The sequence below is a fragment of the Lissotriton helveticus genome, chromosome 8, assembly GCF_964261635.1.
Source record: "Lissotriton helveticus chromosome 8, aLisHel1.1, whole genome shotgun sequence".
In the NCBI taxonomy this organism is placed as follows: Eukaryota; Metazoa; Chordata; class Amphibia; order Caudata; family Salamandridae; genus Lissotriton; species Lissotriton helveticus.
This window is the reverse complement of record NC_136069.1, coordinates 89819222-89841487: the sequence shown is the minus strand read 5'-3', so window position 1 is coordinate 89841487 and position 22266 is coordinate 89819222. Positions and strand designations below refer to the sequence as shown.

Genomic DNA, 22266 nt, shown 5'->3' with positions numbered 1-22266 from the left:
GCTATAGTGCCAGCCTTTGCTAATATGTCATCTAGGTAGCCATGTGCTTTCATACAGAATGGGTCTCTCAGCCTCGACAATAAAAATGTTTTTACTTTGAGCAAGTGATAATTATCTATAGTTTAAAAGTTATTGACATAATTGAAAAACATTTTATTTTCCATCTCCCATGTCATATGTCATCCATCTTCCATCTCCCATGTCATTGCATAATCCGTCATCTTCCACATATTGTCATAATCCGTAATCTTCTATATCGCATCTGTCATCTGCACGCATCAGGCATAATGCTAGCCATGTGCTATATGTGCTTTCATACCGAATGTCATAATCCGTCATCTTCCATCTCCGTCATCGCAGCAACTTTTTTATTTTGAAAGTTATTTACATAATGTAAAAACATAGTAGTACCCTATGCGTGTAAAATAATTCATATTCAATACAAGTGATCGGTGCACGTATCTGTCATCTCCCGTGTTCCTGCCCCCCCCAAAAAGTTATTTTCTATCTGCCATGTCTATATGTGCTTTCATACCGAATGTCATAATCCGTCATCTTCCATCTCCGTCATCGCAGCACGCGTTGGCATTGCTAGCGATGTTAATGTCAATGCGCATTAGTAGCATGCGTTGTAAAGCCTCCTGCGATGTGAAAGTCGCATTGTGATGGCAGCGCATGAAAACACCGTTGTTGTAGTGGGTGTTTCCCCCGACGCACACCCAACAACCTGGACAAAACCTCCTATAACTCTAAAAGATAAAGGTCCATGCCCAAGCGGGAAAGGTGAACCCCGTCACCCCGAAACAACTCCGGCACATCGTACCTAATGTCCCGATGCCAAACCTGTGAAAACCCCAAGGGCCTCATTTATGAAAAGTGACGCATCGCTGCATGAAAACATCAATGCGTCACTATACATTGCGCCCTCCTTGCAACACCAATGATGCGTCATATTTACAGTATGACGCATCATTGCGCAAGGAGTTACAGATACGTCAGTATTTCTGATGCATCTGTATGGCACAAAAGTGACGCATTGCTGGAGTGTGTCACAAAAGTGACGCAACTCCAGCAATGTGTCCTTTCACATGGGGCAAGCATCATGTGAAAGGGCCTGCGTCAGTCTTACGCCTGCTGTGAGTCAGGCGAAAGAAATTGACGCATTTGCGTCCTAGAAGTGGCGCAGTGAAATCTTATAGATTTCACTGCGTCACTTCTATGACCTTTTCCTGTGTCAGAACGCCCCCCTGCATACATTATACCTGGCGCAGGTATAATGTAGCGCAGGGGTTTACAAAGTGACGCATCTACCTAGATGCGTCACTTTGTAAATATGGTGCAACAAGGCACATATTTTACGCTGCTGGTGCGTCACAAAAAGTGGCGCACCGGCATCGTAAAAGTGACTCACGGCCTCATAAATGAGGCCCCAAGTGCCTACAAAAATTAACCATCTCCACATTGATCTTCCTCCTGGCTTTATCCACCGCATGAGGCCTCATCGCCCCTCTCCAGACCCTCCGCGGAACAAACTCAGTCCAGACCACCGTACACCCAGACCACCGCCTCTTAATTTCCTCCAAGTCCTTTTTCATGGCCCTCATCAAGACCAACCCCGTCTCCTGAACCATATTATTCTCACCCAAATGGGGAACCAACACATCAGGACATCTACCCGCTACCAACAAACCGTTAAGCGTTCCCACCAACTCCTTCCAACGTATACCCCCTCTCCCAAACCAACAAACCTTAAAAACAGCAGGATTAAACCCCAAATTTTCCCCAAAATAACTGTCCCAGGTTTGCACCTGAGCCCGCTTAACAAAAGAGTGGCACACTATACACACTTCCATATCACGGGCAAGGGGACCAGCCACGGAACCTGAAACGAGAAACAAGAGTAAGTACACAGGCCACAAAAACAACTGCGCTATCATTGGTCAGCCTCGCCACGCACATATCGCCTGTAACAATCGGACGACCACCTCCCCAAGCGCATGATGTACCCTCGCCCCCAACCCCCTGTGCGCCCCTCCCATCCACCCCCAGCAAAGCCAACGTTTTCCGCAACACTGCCAACAGCTGCGATCCTGTCACCCCCCGCCCATCCGGGTACAAAAAGACCAACCCTTCTGCTGGTTCCCTCGCCCACCATTTCAGCCCCCACCGTACCGGGCACACCTCCCCCAAGGCCACCTTCCCCAACGATACCCACCTGCCAACACTCCTCTGGTCTGTCTTAGACTTCCTCAACCAAAGGCTTACCTCCTCCTCCCCAAAAGCCACTTCCGACCACCTTATCCCAGTACCCTTTTTCGACTCCAGCAACTCAGACACCCGAAAGGCCCCGCGAACATTCACTCCATTAAGGTAGTGAACAAGCAAGCCTCCCCCACATCCCTGCAAACCAAAGGCAAGGCTCCTACCACCCTCCCCAACGAGGCCCACGACAAGGGTAGCCAAACCTGACCCAACTTCCCACACTCCCGGGCCCAACCTTCCAGCATCCACAACCCGAGCTCGCCCGCGGCCGGTGCATAGCCCCACAAGAGTTTGCCCATGAAGGCAATACCCGCCAGCTTGCCCGCTATCGTGATCTGCGTGGGACCTTTGCAGATGAGCGAATGGATATACTGTATAACATCCTCCTGTCTCTCCTGCCCTGGAGCCCGCCGTAGCGCCCCGGATGCCACAAACTCCCCCTTGCAGACGCATACGTTGTCCTCGTCGACTCGCCAAGGACCCTAGAACCAGCTGCAACATCCTGTGCTGCCTACGTACCACAGCTGAGGAGGCATGCATGTCGGGTCTCGATCCGTGTCCTTGGCTAACCCACGGAATCTCCCCCATTGTGAACGAGACAAAGCATCCGCTATGTCATTATTGATCCCAGGCACGTGCACCGCGCGAAAAGCAATGTCATGGCGCAGGCAACCCAGCACAAACACCCTCAGCAGTTTCAGTACCTGTTCATCTCTGGCAGACTGGTGATTCACCACCTGCAACACCACCATGTTATCCACATGAAAGGTCTGTGGGCCAACACCTCTCCCCACAGCGACACCGCCACCACCAGAGGGAAGAGCTCCAAGAACGCAATGCTCTGCCCTCCCCCTGCCCAGTCCGGGGGCCACTTCTCCGCACACCATCTCCCCTGCCAGTAGAGCCCAAAACCGTCGCTCCCTGGCGCGTCCGAAAAAATCTGGACATTCCAGACCAGGTCATCCCCCCTCTGCATGGGGACCCGTTACAATTCTGCAGAAAAAAACTGCCACATCCACAGGTCCTCGCGAATGCCCGCAGACAGCCTCACGTGGTGATGCGGAGGCCTCCGCCCCGCCAAGGCCCTGCACCAACCTCCTACAAAACGTCCGACCCACTCTCAACACTCTGCAAGCAAAATCGAGGTGCCCCAACAGCACCTGTATCTCCAAAACCGTGACTTTGTGCCTTGCCAACATGACCTCCAGCAGCCCCAACATCTGCTGCTTCTTTTCCACTGGTCAACAGGCCTCCATGGTCCCTGAGTCCAGCTCTATGCCCAACAATGACAGCGTCGTGCCCGGCCCCACTGTCTTCTCTGGTGCCAATGGCACGCCCAAGTCCTCCATGATCTCCTGAAACCTTTCCAGCGCAACTAGGCAGTCCGTGGTGTCTGGGGACCCGACCAAGAAAAAGTCCTCCAGGTAGTGAGTTACTCCTTGGTGACCCGTCGGTTCCATGAAAAACCATTGCAGGAACGTACTGAAACACTCAAAAAGTGCGCAAGACATCAAGCAGCCCATCAGCAATGCCTTATCCACATACCATCGGCCGTTAAACTGGATCCCCAGTAGGCCCCAATCTTCTGGGTGGACCGGAAGCAGCTGGAGCGCCGACTTGATGTCGCACTTTGCCATTTTTGGCGTTGCACCCGCGGCCACCACCAAGGCCATGGTAGCGTCAACCGATGAGTAAGACACCGAGGTCTCCCACTCATCAATGTAATAATTTCCCGAGCCACCTTCAGGCCACGACAAATGTTGAATGGGGTGAAACTGCCCCGCCTCCTTCTTTGGTACCACCCCAATGGGAGACACAATCAAATCCTCCAACGGCCAGTCCTCAAAGGGCCCCGCCATGCGGCCCTGACTGACTTCTTTAACCCGTTTGCACTGCACCACCTCCGGGTGCTCCTTGGCAGACTTCAAATTGTCGGCCCATCTCCGAAGCCGTGGCCCCTTATAGCCCAAATGAAATTCTTCCAAAAACCCGGTCCGAAACCGATCCGCGGCCCCTTTGTTCAGGTAACCCTGCGATTCACCTTAACTGGAGTACGAGCCCTTTGCCCAGACCCCTTACCCCCTCTACCACCTCCAAATTGCTGGGTGTTCCCCGTCCGAACTCCCCCAGCCTGATTTTGTTGACCTCCTTGATGCTGCCCAGAGGACCCGCAACATCTAACCAAGGGGTGGCCGTACTTACCGTAACCTGAACATTCATGCCGAAACCAGCAGAGTTACCTAGCGCAAGCCCCTTTATTGTAGTCCCAACAGGACCCCACGAACGCCGGCTGAGTTTTGGCCCCTGACCCCATCCATCCGCGGGTGGGGCGCCCCTGAAAGGGCTGGTAAATAATGGGCAACCCGCTTGCTGTAAAGATGGTCTTACCTGACCCAGCCAGCCCCATCGTGTGCTGCCATAAATTGGAATCAAGCTCACCCCATTTCCCCTCGGGATCCCACGCCATCTGAGACCTGAACTCCTCATTATACTGGGCCCACGCATACCCACCCCCATGATCTAGGCCTTCCTAATGACGTCCATGTAATTAAACAAGGACCCGACCGCTCTGGAACTTTTTCGCAATAAACGCTGGCGGAAATTAAAAAGGCCGCCGTCCAATTTTCGATCGTGAGATGCACCTTCGGCCTCTTCTGGAGTTCATACTTCTCCTCCTTCGAACCCTCCTTCGCCCTCACCTCCCGGTGCAACAGCTTCAGCAACTCCACATACTCCCCCTTCCAGATGCTTTCCTTAGTAGACATCATCAAATGCTCACCTAACGGCTTTGTAAGCCCCATGTATGGGAGCCGCTTAATTTTTAGTTCTTTACTCTCTGGCTTCGCTGCACCTTCTCCAGCCGCCCCCATACCCGCCGTGCCAGCCCCGCTCGCAACCCCACCTGCACCACCATCGCCAGCGCCTTCATGCCCTGACCCTGAGGGCCTCGCGTCCGCCTTCTTGTGTTTGTCCTCCAACACCTCCCCATCACCCCATCATCGGGGCCCACTCCTTTATTCACCACATACTTCCTCTTCCTCAGACGATCCCCCCATCCCCCACCTCCCCTCCCACCCCCACCGACACCATGCGCGCTGCTCGATTACCTGATGCCAATAATGCCACACGCCGCTCCTCAACCCTCTGATCCAGGGACGCCGTCCTCGCCTCCCAGTGAGATGCTCGGGCTGTTCTTTCCCGCGGGCCCCGTGACACCTGCAACACAATACCAACACTGTTAGAGGACACCCCACCGCCCTCACCATCCCTCAATTCCCCTTCTTCCAAGCTATCCTCATCCTCAATTAACTGTACCCCGCCGTACACATAACTCCTCCCGGCCGGAGGCGCCGACTGCACCCTGCCCGAAACAGCAAACACATCCTGCACCCCTCCTAAACTCGTAAAAACATCTTATGCGGTGCTCCTCTTCCGGCGTTGCCCCCCAAGCCGTAGTGGCCCTGTGCGTGGAGGGGTCGGTGAGCCCGCCATGGGCCTACTTCTGCTGGCCGCGACTGGATCCCCTGCCGGTGCCGGGCAAGCCGCGGGAGGCTCATCCCTCCCTTCACCTTGGCGCCGAGGGGCCGTCCCAAGCCCTGCCAAGTCCGGAACCCCACGGCGTACGTCCTCCTGAAAAAGAAACGGTAGGTCTGGTGTGCTGGGTCTCTCAAACTGAGCCTCCCCACCGCCTCCACCATGCCCCCCCACCAACCGCCTGCCTACCGCCCACGGCCCTCAACATCCACCTGACCCCCCGCCTCATCCCCTCCCTCCTCCTCATCACTCCCAACCAACCCCCAACCCTTGCCCCACCCTCATCTGAAGAAACCCCCCAATCCCACCCTCCCTGCGCCCTCCCTGCGCCCTCCCTGCGCCCCTCCCACCTCTTCTACCCCAACCCCGGAATTCCCTCCCCACCACGAGGGGCCCGCCACCTCACCGCCTCGCTGCACCTCGCCCGCGCCAATCCCCGCGCCTCACGTACCCCCTCCTCCCAGGCATCCAAAACATCCTACCCCTCCCACTCCCACTCACTGTCCTCGGACTCTAAGAGCAAAGGGGACATCCCCCCAACCTCCGCACGCTCACCTTCCCTTCCCCCAGACACCCCTCTTAATACCTCCCCCTGCCGCCCCCCCTGCAACCCACCCCGTTCTCCTGCATCCACCTCTGCCCCCTTATCCATCTGTGGCCAACTGAGACCACACCCTGCACTCCCCTACTCTCGCCCTGTCCTGGGTTAAACCGCTCCGGGGGATGGGCTATCCTTCCTCCCAGCATGCCTCTTAGGCCCTTCGCCCCCTGTCACAACTGGCCCCTTCCCCCCTCCCCCCACGGGAGTCCTCCACTCACTATCCCCCCTGCTGGGCCCGCCCGCCCACTCACGGCCGCCCCTTATCACCGGGTTGGCCAGACACCACAGACACCACAGACTCTTCCCGTAGCGAGACTCCCCTCCCCCTCGCTGCACGCCTCGCGGCCTTGCTGGGGCCCTCGGCCTCTTGCTTCAAGGCCCGCGCAGTTGGCCGCATCACCCCCCTCCCCGTCCCTCGCATTACGACCGTCCCTGAAGGACTGGGGTGGTCACCTTCTATTTGGCTCTGCTGTGAGGAGCCGCCGCCGACGCCCCCCTCCCGTGGCCTGCTCCCGCACGCTACCCTGCCTCTTTCCCGCCGTGCCTCCTCTGCCTGCTGCGGTGGCGGTGAGCCGTCTTCGGCTGCACCTCCTTCCCGTCCACTACCCGGCCCCCTTCCCCGATCAGATCCATAACCAGGGCCGCGCCCCCGCCATCCGTGCGGCCCTGGTCCCTGACCTGCACACGCGCCATCTTGCGTGGCGGCGAACAGGCCAAAACGGCCGCCGCCACGTCCGCAGACGTGCGCCTTACTGGGTGCTCCGGGCCCTGAGGGCCCACCAGCAAATCCATCCGCCCAGCTTCACTGAGCAGGCGGATGGCTTCAAGCACTCTCACGTCATTACAGGCCATCATTAAAACCACTCGCCAACGCAGAACCAAAAACAAGCCACAAAACGCCACCAGCTTCGCCAAAAAAGACTACAGCGCTCCCAGCCACCAAGTCACCAGAACCTAAAATGGTGGGTGGGGCAACGCTGACCCCCTTGAAATAGCCTTTGGCTACATTTTCAAATTGGGCTGCCTTTGGGCTACTCCCATGGCAGCCCAAAACAGCAAAATGGCTGCTCCCTGCTCACCCCCTCCCCCTCCCAAATCTGCCCAGGTGGTAGACCTCGCGATGCTCGGCTGCCCCCCAAACTCCCCATGTCACCGGCCTGGCTCTCTGTCTCAGTGGCCCCCTGCTCCCGGGCTGGCTCGGACAGCCTAGAGAGGGGGGACCCGGAACCAGGGCCGGCGCAGCCCATCAGCAGCAGCAGCTTGCAGCAGCTCCCCAGCCTTAGATGGGGGGTCTCTGTTATGTCCAGTGGTAGAAGTGGGCAGGATCAGCAGGGCACGGCATGCCCCTACTTCTTGAATTTATTTGAATCTGTTCCCCTACTTTAAAAATGTTTTAAAGTGTCCCAGGATGGCAGAAATATGCAAGGCCTAGGGATAAGGCTCAACGTTCGGGCCCTTCCGAGACGGGTGGGGTGGGCAGAGAAGGAAAAGGAATCTGTCTTTTCCTTCTTGACCAGAGAAGACAAGGACAGAATCAACTTCTGCTCTGCCACTGCCAGCTGACTCCCCCACCCTCTTTCTTACTCTTCCTCCCTATCTTTCTCGCTTCTCCTCAGGTACTGAAAGCCGTGACTTCAAGAAATTATCATGACTCCCTCTTTCCTCTCCTTTCGTTTATTTGTTCCTCTGTGAAATGTATCCAAAAACTAAAAAACCTTTACCTGGAAATGTCGTCTTTTTCGTACATTATCATATTCCAAAGTTCAGCCTTGGGATCCAGAGACATAAAAGGTCCTAAATGTGAAAAACGAAAGAAAGAAAAATAGAGAGGTCGCAAAATGGCAAGATTGATTTTTATTCAGACCCATTTTACAGAGTTTGTCAGTAAAGCGCTACTTTTGTTTTATCGTCTTTCCCTGGGTGGGGAAGTGCACCATTCCTGGAGGTACTGTGCAATATCTGCTTGATGGGTAAACAAATAGTGCACTGTGACTCTGTGTTCAGGGATGTGGTCTTTTTAAGACATACTTTATATGTTTTGTAAGGATATAAGCAATCAGATCCCACAGTTCGACATAAAGTTCCACTGGGAGACCATCATTCCCGGGTGTCTTGCCCCTCTTAGAGGTTGTGGCGGCCAAGTGCAGTTCTTCCAGGGTGAAGGGTGTGTTCAGGCCCTCTCTCTCTTCCGGGCTCAGTGTCTTTGAGATGCCCTTGAGGAAACTATCCGCCTGGGCTCTCTCTGACGCCACCGGTGAGTAGAGTTTGCCGTAAAAGTCGGTTATGACCTTCATGACTTCCTCCTTCTCACTTTGGAGGATGCCCTCCGAGTCCCGAAGCTCCACCAGCGGTGTGTGGGTTGAGTGAAGGTTCTTGAAGAAGAACGAGTTGCATTTCTCGTCCTTCTCGAGGTTCTCAGTTCTGGTCCGGAAGATGATTTTCCTGGATTCTTCCCCGAAATGCTCTGCGAGCCCTTTCCGGGTTTCCTCCAGGTCGTCATCCACGTCCCAACCTCTGAGCTCGAGTTCGTACAGTTGCTGCAGTTTGCTCTGCAGTTTCCTGAACGTCCTCTTCTTTTTCCGTGCAGCAGCTCTGCTTGCATCCTAGAAGAAGCTCCGGAACCTGTCCTTCACCCATTCCTACCACTCGCTGGCAGAGTGAAAGAGGCCCTTCATATCCCCCCACTCTACATACACGGTTTTGAGGTTCGCCACTAACTCCTCATTTTCCAGCAAGGAGCAGTTCAGCTTCCACGATCCTGGGCCAGTGGGGAACTTCCCAGTAAGTTCCCCCTCGAAACTGACTGCTCTGTGGTCAGAGAAGTGGATGGCGACCATGGAGCTTCGCCCAGGCTTTACTGTTGGGGAGGTGAATAGGAAGTCGATCCGTGAACGGCGTTTGGCCCCATGCTCCCGATGATGTCTTGGAGGGACGCCTCACCTACCCTCTCCACCAACAGCCTGGACGTCACATCCATCCCTGCAGAGCCAGACCCACCGCGTCCCTCCAGCTCTACTATGCAATTGAAATCACCACCCGTTAGAATGGTTCTGGAGGTCACGAGTTGCATCCGGAGCACCCTGAACATCTCGAGTCGCTCATTCTTCTCAGGGGGGCATAGACATGGATGAGCCTAACGCGCTTACCTGCCCACGAGCCGTCCACGACCAGCACTCTGCCGTTGACCTGCTCGGTGACCTTGTCCACGGTGAACTGCCGTCCCCTGATTAGAATGGCCACTCCAGATGATATACAATCGTTCCCTCCAGACCAGAAAGATAGCCAGTGCATCCACTGCCGTTCGAGCTGGCTGTACGCCAGAGCGTACGGAATCCCGCATTCCTGCAGAAAGTAGATATCTCGATTCTGTGTAGCCAGGAAGCCAACATGCCAACCCGCCGAACCTGATCCTTCACGCTTCTAACGTTTAGTGTGAACAATGATATCACCATTGCCTCCGTGCTATCAGTCAGTACTCTGTTCTGAACCTACTGGGGTTGAAGGCCCAGGTGTGCTCTACTTGGAGTCCTGAACCACCTGTTGGTTCTGCTCTCCCCCTTCTGGGGTTTCCTCTGTGCTCTCGATGTACACTTCCGTATTGACTTCTGGGGTCCACTCTGCTGCGTCTGGTGGGGGGCTCACCATGCTGAGCTGAAGAAAGATTTCTTGGAGGACCGTCCTGATCTCCGCCAGGCCCTTGTCGTCATCTTCGTCTTCCATCTCAGCATTGGCTTCGTTGATTTCTGTGTCGCTTACCAAGATGACTTCGTTGTCTTCCTCCTCGACTTCGGTGCCTGCTATGTTCACTTTCTTACTGGCCAGGAAGTCTTCTTTGCATGGCAATTTCCTCTTATTGGTGTTCCCTCGCTGGGGGGCTCGTCCTGGTATTGTCCCTTCCTCCAATGTCTCTGGCTTGGGGCTGGGCTGTGATGAGCAGTGCCGATTTACCTTCAGTCTGGCGCTGGTGCGTCTCTCTTTTTCTTCTTCTTTATCTTTTGTGGCCTTTTGGTGCAGCGTCTGTGCCCGGACTTGGCTCCATGGCTCCTGGGTGCCATCATCCTTGTCTTCGTTGCTTTCCTCGGGTTTCCCCTTCTTCTTCCCCTTTTTCTTCTTTTCCTTCTCCCCCTTTGCCTTTGCAGAGTCTTCTGTCTCCGACTCCACTCCCTTGCCTCTGCTTCTGGTGTTGGGGCAGTTCCCTCTGGGGACTCCTCTGGTGGGGATCGTGGTGGTGCTCCATCCTCGGGCCGTCCTTGGGTTGGTGGACTTCCTCGGCTGTTGACATCCTAGTCGGTGGTGCTGGTTCCTCTGCTGCGGGTGGCACTGCCTTGGGGTCCTCATGGTGGTTCGTGCCTGTTCCTGTGGGTGTTGGTTTCCCTGGAATTTGGCTTTCTTTGTCTCCGTTCCTGGGGGCTGCTGGTGTCTTTGCCACCTCGCTTCTGGCTTCCTTCAGGAGGGTGTTCAGTTGTGCGTTGGATGCTGGGGAGACCATCGGTCTGGGCTGTCTCAGTCTCCAGGCTGGGGTCCATGCAACGGCCACTGCGTAGCTCTTCGGCAGGTGAGACATGGGGCATCGGTAGTAGGTGAGGCCCTCACCTACTCAGAGGTTGCACTTTCTGATCCCGCTGCATGTGCTTGCTTTGTTTCCGGACTGCTTGCAGATTCTGCAGAACTTCTTTGGGCAGTCCTTGCCGGCGTGTCCCACGGCCTCACACTTCCTGCAGGTGAAGAGTTGTCCTGGGTATCTGATCCTCCCTTCGTCGGCTCCCAGGTAGAAGCTTGCTGTTGGGTGGTTCAGGCTGTCTCACCCTTTAGGGTCCTTGTGGAGGTCGATGGTAGCTTGCCAGGTTGTGTTCCAAACTCCGTTGTTGTCTCTGACCTTTGTGGGTCCATTCTGGATGGTGCCGTACCTCTGGAGAAGCGACGCGTTGTCTCTGTCTGGGATGTGGGGGTTGGTCGTCTCAACCGTTACCCTCTTCTCCGTGGTCTCCGGTGCCAATCCTGTCGTCAGGCTTAATTTGCTGTATGGTGCCTCCTTCTTCTTCCCTTGGAAGAGGTCCCAGTACTTCCTGAAGAGGGCCTGGGTGACAAAACTAAGGAGGAATATCATGCCTGAGGCGGATGCCTGCCAGCTCAGTACATCAGCCATTGGGACCCCTTCTGGTTTCAGCACCTTGCTGAGAATCAGGTCTCGCACCAGTCTTGGCCCTGTCTTGTCGAGCACCTCCCACCGCATGACCTGGGCGTGCTGGTGGGAGACGTTGTACCCATTAAAGGGTTCGGGCTGTCCCTTGCCTGGTCCCTGCCTCACCCCTCCCTCCACTCCCTGGTTTAGCAACCCCGGTTTGTTCAGGTGCACCTGTTTTAGTCTTTGATTATTCAAATGTTGCACAAAGGGTTCATTTGTATAGAAATCAATTCTTTTTATTATAGAGAACCCCCAACCATGGTATTACGTTCTAAATTCAAAGTTTGTGTTTCTCCAGACCAATCACTATAAAACTATACTGCCTACTAGTATGGTTGTCTTGTGACTCCTCCACCTTGTAGTCCTTAGTCTTATGTAATATTTCTTATACAGTGATTTACACATGTATGATTGTTTATGTGTAATGTGTGTGATGTAAAGTGTTCTGACACCCTACATTGGTATCACTGCTGGTGTTGTAAATCAAATTAAGTGAATCTGAGCGAGAGTGTGGTTATGGAGGTTTGAGGGATACATGGCAGAGGGAGTCATTTGGGGGTACCAACAAACATTGCCGCACAGGGCTCCACCAGCACTAGCCGCGGCCTGTGCAGGTAAAAGTGATGGGGCCGGGTTGGGGAGTTTTCGACATACGACCACGGGAGAAAATTAAATAAATAATTATTTGTCCCTCGTCATCGTCTGTTGAAATCTCCACCCCCCAACCGGCCCCACAGCCCGACTGCTCTTACCTGCATGGGCTGCGGGTGACCAGCACTAAAGCCGGTCCTGCCCTTGAGGCCAGTCCGCCTCACCCATCAGAACCTCCATTGGCCTTGTTTCAGCAGTAGTGGTTGCAACTCACCAGGAGTTGGCAATGCAGGATCTGCACACATACCAAACTTTAAGGTCTCTGCTTCATGCACAAGCACTTTTAACATGTGCGGTCTGCTTTGGGGCCACTAGAATTATGTCGCAATAGAGGACAGAATTATGCTGCAGTGTTGCCTAAATTATACAGCAAAAAAAGGCTTCTGCATAATGCATTATATTTACTGATACTTTATTATTTTGACATTTTTACACCTGCTAACAGTCTCTGCAAAGATTTTGCCTTATTAGTAGCAGTGTAACATACAAATGCAGCAGTGAGAAAGGCATCAGCAAACATTTGCACAGGGATGTCCTCTTCACAGAAACACAAGTCACATTTTTTGTAACTTTTGATCCATTCGAGCTACAATTTATAAGTTAAAATCTTCAAATTATTCAGCTGATGATGCATTATGTGGCAAATATTGCAGAGACATAATTGTATAGAAAACATTTGCAAACTAGGATATTTTGCCATTGATGTTTGAACTGTTCTTGTGGGAAAAGGGAGAAGTGCTGATGACAGAAAGTGCGTGGCTCAGAGAGAAATTGCTTGTGCTTCTACTTTTAAGTGTATTTGGGACATTCTGTGATTGGAAACATATCCCACTTTGTGAATGTATTTTAATGTCAATGCCTCATATTACACCTTAAAAAAAAGTGTATGCATTGGTTGAATTAAATAACACAATAAGCTGTAACTGGGTAGTTAAATGCCAAACAAATACTAAATATTAGAATGATTTGCTCTTTCTGGTCACACCTCTGACTCCGTCCACTGACGCAATCCTTAGGTTATTCCTGCCCTCTGATTCTACGCCCACAGTTTGCTTGCTTTTTTCCCCCACTTCGACCACTGGTTCTGTTTTAGGGCAAAGGTTTTCTTCATTTTCTTTCAGTTTTCGAATTTACAGTTAAGGGCCATGCATATTGTAAACTTCATGCCGATTCTTTATAAATAAATAAATAAATAAATAAATAAAAAAAAGAGAGGAGAGATGAGGTGAGCAGAATATATATATAGATTTTTTTTTTAAATGCTATTAGCGAGGAAAATTAGATGTGATTGTGCAAGGACCGAGCACGGTGTCAGCGAGTGGCAAAATGCCTACAGCACCTGATATTCCCAGGCGGTCTCCCATCCAAGTACTAACCAGGCCCGACCCTGCTTAGCTTCCGAGATCGGACGAGATCAGGCGCATTCTGGGTGGTATGGCCGTAGGCACGAGAGGCTGCCGGTGCAGGCCTCTTGCGCTGACAACCCCCTCCACTCTGGACCGTGCTGCGCTGCACCTCACTTGCACGCTTCCCTCCAACAACTGCCCTCCCTTTGCAAGCTTGCTACAGATAGCCAAAGAACAGCCCTCTCTTCCTCCAGCCTTGCACTCGCTTCTTTTCCAATCACACACAGGCTCCGACCTCCCTTTAGGTGCCAGCCAGAGAGCTAGCAAAGCTTGGTGCAAAGCAGCAGCCTGGGCTTTGCACCAAGTTCCCTCAGCTTTCTTTGCACTGGCCTTTAAGGCACTCTATCAGGCCACCACTCTATGTGGCAGCGGCTGCCAGAGTACAGCTTTCCAACTCAGGCTCGCCCGCAGTTACATTGGGGTGACAAGTTTTTTTCTATGCAGCTCTTCCTGCACGTTTCCTATTCGTTTTTAGGTCGAGGTATTTATAGCTTTGAACTATTGTACGGGAAACAACACTCTTGAACAAGCGGATTCCTCCCAATGCATGTTGTCTACTGAAGAGTGACACTTCGCCAGGCGCGCGCTTGGCCTGACACCCCATCCCCATATGCTGGTTCCCTACCACTCGCTCGCTCCCCTGCTCCCCCGCCCCCCTAACCCCCATCCGCCTCGCACACCACCATGCTCCTTCCCTCCCACATCTGCACACCCCATATGCTGGTTCCCCCCCATTCGCTCACTCCCCCTGCTCCGCAGCCCCCCACCCCCATCCGCCTTGGTCTCAAACAGAGGTAAACAAGCTTGTTTTCCTCTACAGCCTTCGCATTTCACCTCACTCTTTCTCACCGGCCCACTCCCTTCCCACTCCCTTTAATTTTGACCCTACTGTGGTAAATAAATAAATAATTACTGGTACTATATTTTCTATGCATTAACTAAAAAGGATAGCTCAATAAATAAGAGGCAGAATCCGGGGTATCTGAGTCATACGGGCTTTAATTAGATGGCTCGAGCCAATGGACCATCGGGTTCCATCACCTGCGAAGGTTCAGGAAGGGACAGACACAAGGAAAGGGGGAATGGCAGCTGCAGCATCTCATTAACATCATACAGTATATATAGTAAAACAGTACAATTGCATTGAATACAGTAGGCGTAACAAGTGACAAACGGAAGATAAGAACATATGGGCGTGAAAAGAAGGCGTGCACAGGGCGTGCACGGAGACATGTGATGTAAACGTCACAGAAGTGTCATAAGTGGGTGGATACATGGAGGGGGCTACCTGGGCAGCTGGAACCTTTAACCTACTGGTGCGCGCAAAACGGGCCATGACGTGTAACTGGGGAGAGCTGGGGGCTCTGACTTCTGGCACTAGAAGAGGAGACTAAAGTCTGGGATGTCAGGACGACATGTACCTATAGCATATCTGATATCTCGTGTTTGGAGAACATGTTGATAGAATCTAAAAGTCATCAGGGTAAAGGCTACTTGTCACTAAGGCTAGTGCATGCATATATTTCCTAATGTATTGCGTGTGCTAGGAATCTTCTATGGACATTAATTCAGTAATTCTCTTGCATGGAGACAGGAAGACTAGACTATAGATGAAGATGTTTATGCGGTTCGTTAGCTAGGAATGCGAAGCCGGGGAGCTGAACTGATAACTGTAAGCATAACATATTCTTGGCAGACAGGCAGGCAGGCCAGGCCGGGCACCGCGCTGCTTGGCAGGAAGTAAGTGAAGGGTCAGGGATGCGGGAGGGGCTGCATCACTCCTCGGAGTGGTTTCAGGAGACTCGAGGCTTGAATCTGGTGTCCGGGCCCTGTGAGGCCTAGAAACGGGGACAACTCGATGATTTAACGTGCACAATGTAAAGACGTTGGCAACATAGGCCTAGAAGCCTAATTCACGTTGCTTTCACGAGGACGGGATAACTGGCATACTGACGTTGGACACAACTATAATTGCGTCTTTATTCGGTCAAGGGGGTAAATATGCATATCAATCATGCACATATAACATACGATGGGGAACACGTAGGGACACATGACAGGGCAAAATTCAATTTTCCTCATTCCCTCCTTGTTCCCTACGTTTCCTTCAGGAAACATCAATATTCATGATACCATCTATCTGTTCATACAGCATCATTTGCTCGTCTCTTATCTTCTGGGAATGGGACTTTGGACTTGGAATACAAGAGGTAGCGCACAAGCCGCAAATCGCAGGGCCACATTGTAAACAGAGACAACAACTGAATATGATCATTACTACTATTCCTAGGAATGACAGTACTTTCCATCCCCAGGCAGATATTATACTCCAGAGCCAACCGGACCATGTCCAGGTGCCTGGATTCTGGTGTAACTGATGGGCTATTTTAGGAAGTCTTGTTATTGCTGAATATGCAGACGGTGCGTTATTAGGAATGAAAACGCAACAACTAGATCCGATGACTCTACAAGCTCCGCCCCTATCGGCCAGTATGACGTCAAGAACAAGGCGGTTCTGAAGAACGACAAATCTCATAGCAGATTGCTCTTCGGTTAAGTTACCTAGAGCGGAAGTAGTCTCATTCACTACTGCTTCAAGGGTTCTGGTTAGCCTACGTATTAGCTTACTATTCTGGATAGGTCCTATGAAGAAAAAGAAACCTTTATTGAAATCTGTATACTGTTCTAAGGCAGTTTCAGTTTGATCGACAATTGGGGACTCGATCTCCCTTCTATGTCTGACGTGTACTAGATGTGTATTTCTGTGATAATCGGATGGGGCTAGGAAAACTGGTGGCAGTAGGAAGGCAATGTAACATGTTCCATCCCAATCTAGGGGCAGACGTACATATGCGGTCTGACCACACACAAAATATGAATGACGTGAGGCTTTGAAAGTAGATTTCCCACTGTCACTATACTCGACCACAGTATTACAATCACTGTGTCCTAGATGTACTGAACCATTCCTTCTAACACATAATTCGCCTTTCACTGGTAAAACTGTTATAGCAGGTAAGTCTGGAGTATTCTCGGACTGAACATTCAAAACCATGAAATTCGAGGAGAAATTACCTAGATCATATACTTCATTTTCTAGATCTAACCCTGTCCTATGGGAAAGACCTTCCTTGTCTGGGAAACATGTTCCTCGTTCAAAAGGGACTTATCGTCTAAGGATGATGTTAACGTAAACCATGCTCCACACGAACCATTGTGTGAAAACGGATAGGGAAAAAGTGGCAGAACTCCCTTCGGTGTCTGAAAAGGGGGGAGTCGACCACACACCCAACAATTAGTGGCATTGCTGGTCTGGTGTGAATAGTGTAACATACGTATAAAAGTATTGTTGCGCATTGCAAGTCGGTAGGATAACTCGTGAGGGGGTAGTTCACTAAACGTGTGCTCTACTGTATCATTAGAGGAAGAGTGTACATGCGAATCAAGAGGAGGAAAAAATACATGTAAAACATAACTTATGCATGTGATCGTAAGACTCAGAAATAACATAAACAATAACGTAATAACGCATCTGCTGCGCAGATTCTTACAATAACGTATTTTCTTGGAGTTTCGTCTAACTCTCTCACTATGGGGGTCTATCTCATACATGTCAGGAACCTGTCTAACCGCTTCACCCGAGAGGGACTTAAACAATTAAACTGTATGACTTGCTAGACCGTAATTTGATTTTATACTCCTGCTGCGGAGTTTTCTCTAACGGGGAAAGTTTAGAGTCAGTATCGGGGCAGTCCTTGAAAAAAGTCTTTGGACGGAGTCCATGAAAACGCTTGATGTGGCTGGAGTGTAGCCAGCCCTTCCGGCCTTCCAGTTTCACAGCGGTCCTTGTGGTCATCAGAACAAGTTTCGGCTCTTTCCAGCGGGGCTCCAGCGGGCTTGAACGATCAAAGTTCCTTACAAGGACGAGGTCGCCTGGGATGACCTTGTGCGGTTTCACTTGGGTGTTGTCTGAAAAGGCAGCCGCGACCTGTGAACGACAAGAGAGTAGTGCAGACATCAAGGAAGCTAGGTAATCTGTCAGCATATTACTGTCAACATCGGTAATTTTACGTGGCATAGGTGTACCCCACATGTTTGGGGGACGGCCGAATACAACTTCAAAAGGTGACAGACCTGAACGGGAATGAGCGACCATTCTCATATAAAAAAGGGCGACTGGCAGGGCTACCATCCAATCTACACCTTTCTCGGCACAAACTTTTGCAATACGTATTTTCAGAGTTTGATTGTGTCTCTCGACGAGGCCAGCTGCCTCGGGGTGTCGCACACAGTGGAACTTCCACTGGTACCCTAACAGAAGTGATACTTGTTTCATGAGTTCGGATGAGAATGGCTGTCCGTTGTTTGAATACACGACCCTGGGCAAACCATAGCGTGGGGAAAACTCACAAACCAACTGCCTGGCAGTGGTCGCGGCAGTGTAATCTGGAACTGGATATGCTTCTGTCCATCTGGACAAAGCGCATACAACTACGAGGACATACTTGAAACCTCGACATCGATCCATCTGGATATAATCCATCTGGAGGACTTCAAAAGGGTGGTCAGGAGGATGGAATCCACCTTGTTCCACCGGAACACCTTTACCTGGATTGAACTGACAACAGATGATGCAGGTACGTACTTTCTGCTTCGCTGCTGCTCGTAAATGCTTGTTAAACCAGAGGTTCTGGATACTGTCTAACATGGCTTTTTCTCCTAAATGTGCTGGACTATGTGCTGTATTAATAATGACTTGAACCATAGAGTCGGGGAGAAACCATGTGGCTTTTCCCTTCGTCAACCATCCCTGATCTGTCTGGACCCCTCCTTGTTCAGACCATTTCTTGATTTCGTCTGGGGTAGCATGTGTCTGGATGTCTAGTACGTCTTGTGTAGGGTCCTTAACTGTCATACAAGTCGTCTGATCTGGAACATCTGTCTTTGTCCTGTTAACTGGAATGTCTGGAGTCTGAGCTGTAAGTTTGGCTGTTCGATCTGCTAGATCGTTACCTTGGGAAATGGTGTCAGTGGCTTTCGTATGTGCTTTGCACTTCATAATGGCAATGGCTGTTGGTAAATGTATTGCTTTTAACAGGGCTTGAATGAGGGGGCCATGCTGAATCTTGGCTCCATGAGAGGTCAGGAAACCTCTTTCTTGCCATAGTACTCCAAAGTCGTGTACGACTCCGAATGCATAACGTGAATCTGTATATATGTTTACTTTCAGGTTCTTGGCTCGTATGCAGGCTTGGGTCAGAGCGATGAGCTCTGCTGCTTGAGCAGACAGGGTGTCAATACGATGTGTTTCTATAACTTCAGTTTCAGTAGTCACTGCATACGCGGCTACTAGTTCTCCTGTACTTGTTCTCATACATGAACCATCCACGTAAAGTGTCAGGTCTGGGTCAGGTAATGCAATGTCCGTCAAGTCTTGTCTTGGCTTTGTCATGGTGTTAATAACTTCCACACAGCCATGTGTGGCAGGATTTGATGTGATCGAGGGTAACAATGTAGCAGGATTTAAAATGTTGCAGCGTCTGATTTCTATGTGTGGCTGAAACAGAGTCAGTTCATATCCTGTTAAACGTGCAATTGTCAAGTGCTGAGTCTGTGTTCGGTTTAAAAAAACTTCCACGGAGTGTGGAACTTGTACTGTCAGGGAATGTCCTAACACTATGGAATCACTTTGTCTGATAGCTAGAGCTGTGGCTGCAACTGACTTGAGGCACGCAGGCAGAGCCTGGGCTACTGGATCTAATGTGCTAGAAAAATAAGCACAAGGCTTGTGTTGTCCTGCTTGATCTTGCGTGAGAACAGATAATGCTGTACCATCACGTTCAGTAACAAAAAGTGTAAAAGGCTTACTGTAGTTTGGTGTCGCTAAAACAGGTGCATTACATAAAGCTTTCTTTAACTCATTGAAAACAAGTGTATGTTCCTGGGTCCAAGGGAGGACAGTCGATGTCGCTGCCTCCTGTGTTGTTAACTGTATCAGTGGTTTGGCTAGATATGCGTACTGAGGAATCCATTGTCTGCAGTAAGAAGTGAGGCCGAAAAAAGCTCGTACCTCCTTCTGTGTCTTGGGCTGTGGAAGATGTGCAATTAACTGAATACGGTCAGGTGTCAACTGTCTACCCCTCTTGGACAGCAAGTGTCCAAGGTATACCACTTGCTGGACACAGAATTGCAGTTTGGAAGGGGACACCTTGTGCCCCATTTCCGCCAGAAAATACAAGACTGTCAGTGACGCACGCTCGCAGTCACGTTCTGTACGGGCAGTGATCAATAAATCATCGACATACTGGAGCAGGGCAGTGTCAGTTGGCATGTGAATACTGTCTAGTTGTCTTTTAAGTGCTTGACTGTAAATACTAGGACTTTCTGTAAAACCTTGAGGTGCACGTGTGAATTTATAGCTTCTTCCATTTAAACAGAATCCGAAAAGGAACTGGCTGGCTGGATGAATGGGGACACTAAAGAATGCGTTCTTGAGATCAATAACAGTAAAGAACGTAGCTTCGGAATCAATGGCAGTCAATAGGGAAGAGATATCTGGAACCACTGGGTACTGGGGTATGATACATTTATTAAGTTCTCGAAGGTCAATCACTAATCGATAAACTGGAGGTGCATTTGGATCAGTACGTTTAAGAATCGGAATGATAGGAGAATTACATACATTGGAGTCAGTTTCTACAACTACTCCTTGAGCAATGAGCTCGTCAATAATTTTCGATAAGGCTGCTACAGCCTCAGGTGGCAATTTGTATTGTCGGATTCGTGGTAATACAACACCTTGTTTCAGAGTGACACGATATGGTGTAATGTGCATACAACCTACATCAGTTGGACCTTGCACCCATAAATGCTGTGGTACATTCAGTAATCTTGGATCAAAATCACGTAACACATAATGACCTTTAAAATCACGTAAAAACAATCTCACTCCTTCCGGAGAACAGCATATGACTGCTCCTAATTCTTTCAATGTTTTAATACCAAGTAAATTTTCAGGACATGATTTCGTAAGTAACAAGTCTGTAGTTCGGGACAATGGACCAACTTCTAGGGAAACTGGTTTCGATATTTCATTAACAATAGGCTTTCCTGAAAATCCCAGGGAAACATTTCTTGAGCCTGAGAGTGGAGCCCCTGGAACCTCGTCATGACTGATGGTAGTCCTACTTGCCCCTGTATCAATCAGAAACTTTCTGTCTTTCCCTAATACTTGACTGTGTACATAGGGACCCTCTTGATCTACAGGAACCTCGATGAGAGGCAAGCCAACCTCCCTCTCTAGGCTGTTTCATGAATACTGCTGATATTTTGGATAATCTGACTGTGCGTACTGGTACATCTGTTGTGTAACGTGTTGTGTGGCAGCTATAGGCTGCGGTACTGTAACTGTCTGTTGTGCGTTCTGCGGCGGTTGCGAATTCTGCGGAACATGTTCCTGTCTAGGAAGACGCGGTCTCTCTTTCGTCTTACCTGTAGCTATGTTGTGTTTCAGAACTGCACATTCGTTTATATAATGACCTGGCTGTTTACAGTAATTGCATGTCCCTTTAACGGGAGCTGTAGAATGACTAGTTTGATTCGTACCCCTCTTCTGACTATCTGCTGGAACAGACTGTGCAACTAGTACTTTCATTTTCGTATCTTTCATACGTCTTCTTTCGTGTTCTTGCTCTTCCCTGATTCGGTTCTGGTGATACTGTAACATCTGTAGCATTTGGGACGGAGTATTAGCTTGCCATGTACTCTCGACTTTTAATACTCGATTTTTAACTTGCGGTAAAGAATTCTCAACTAGTTTGGTAACAAAAAGATGTGGATACGACTCACTACTTGTCTTCAAACCGCTATTAATAATGAAACATTTCTCAAATCTGGAATAAAAATCACTAGTGTCTTCGTCCTGTTTCTGTTTACAGGCTGAGATGGCATCCCAATCTTCCTTTTTCGTGGCTAGTAATCTTGGCAAGACTTGTATTAACAGTTCGGGCAATTCTTTAGCTTTATCCCCAAGACCAGTACCTGGGACTCGTGTGTTATCTTCGTTCTCTAACGCGGTCCAGTCAATCTTTTTCTCTCCCACCTCCCATTCTTTTTCTTTGAGTTTTTCATATATGCCTGCCGGCAACAGGACCTTTAACATTTTGATGATATCAGGATACGTGTATTCTCCCATACGGAGCATGTCTTTTAATTCAAGGTGGAACCCTGCTGGATCTTTATCGTGACAGGGCACTAACTTTTTCATTTCTAGTAGTTCTATTTTCGTTATAGGGGTGTAAACAAATACTCGTTCGAGCTCACCCCCCGTTCCCTTAACAGGATCCACTTCTCGCAACGGATTCTGTCTATCTATGTAGAATGGGGGTGAGACAGGAACAAAATGCGGAGTCAGGAATGTTCTATATTTGTGGCGCTGTTCTAGAATGACGTTAATTAAATCGGTACCTAAACCTTTCCATCTGTTTAGGAGTAACTCGTTCAATACATTATATAAAGGACCTGGATAAGAATGCCTCGTACAGTGTAATGAGGTGCTGGATCATGTACATACCCACCAGTCGCTGCTCGGCTGGGGGCAGCTTCAGAAACATTTGAGCCACTACTTC

At 50.3% G+C, this 22266-nt stretch overlaps 1 non-coding gene across 1 annotated transcript; it reads right to left on the bottom strand.

Annotated features, from left to right (window-relative positions):
- Window positions 1-13560: 13560 nt before the first annotated feature.
- On the bottom strand, window positions 13561-13679 carry LOC144774396 (5S ribosomal RNA). Its single transcript, XR_013600233.1, has one exon. It is a non-coding gene; the product is annotated as a 5S ribosomal RNA (ribosomal RNA).
- Between the last annotated feature and the right edge of the window lie 8587 nt (window positions 13680-22266).